Below are 914 nucleotides of genomic sequence, written 5' to 3'. Positions count from 1 at the left end.
ATGATCCGCTGTCGACATATCCAACTTGATGCCTAGCACCTTGAAGATAGTCGACCAATATTTTCCCGTGAAACGGGGTTTCTTTCAGCGACAATCGACTCTAGGAGTCCGTGATGTAGGAAAACACAATCCACGGACAGCGTTGCTGTACCGACCCCGTCGATGGTGTCCGGCACCGCCGTCAAATGAGCCATCTTGCTCAACCGGTCGACGAATACCACGACACCCGTATTGCCCGCCGAATCTTTCGGCAGGCCAAACACAAAGTCCAAACTCATGGACTGCCAGCACCGGTAAGCTGGCCAGCGGCGCAGCCGCACTTGAAGAGAATTTTACCCGTTGACACGTCTCACACGATCGCACATAGGTGCTCGTCCATTTGTACAGCTTGGGCCACAAATAGTGGTGACTCACAGAGTTGTACATTTTCTCACGACCGAGATGACCACTGAATGGCGCGTCGTGAATCTCATAGAGGATGCGGTATTTCAAATCCTCATTATGAGGAACCACAATTCGTGGTGTATCCGTTGAATCGATCCTATAATATAGCAAGCCATTATTCAACGAATATCGGTGCAATCGTGCACGCAGTACTGGTGACATTTTTTTGTCTAAGTCTCCAAGCTCCTTGCTCACCCGTAGCAGCGCACACATCCCATCACCCGCCGTGCGGATCAAATCCGTCACAGAAGACGTTACAGTTGTAACAAGAGCAAGCTCATAGTCCGATCTGCGTGACAACGCATCAGCCAAAGCATTCTGCTTTTCCGGCTTATACTCACTTCGAAGTTATATTCCGCAAAGAAATATAGCCATCTAGCCATCCTCTGCGAGAGGTGGGGCTACTGAGTCGCAGTGCGTATTAAACCATGATCTGTATAGATCACATACGGCTTGGAGCCGAGCAGGTA

The sequence above is a fragment of the Plasmopara halstedii genome (assembly GCF_900000015.1).
Source record: "Plasmopara halstedii genome assembly, contig: Scaffold_526, whole genome shotgun sequence".
Taxonomy (NCBI): domain Eukaryota; phylum Oomycota; class Peronosporomycetes; order Peronosporales; family Peronosporaceae; genus Plasmopara; species Plasmopara halstedii.
The sequence above is the reverse complement of the archived record's forward strand: the minus strand, read 5'-3'. Positions refer to the sequence as shown.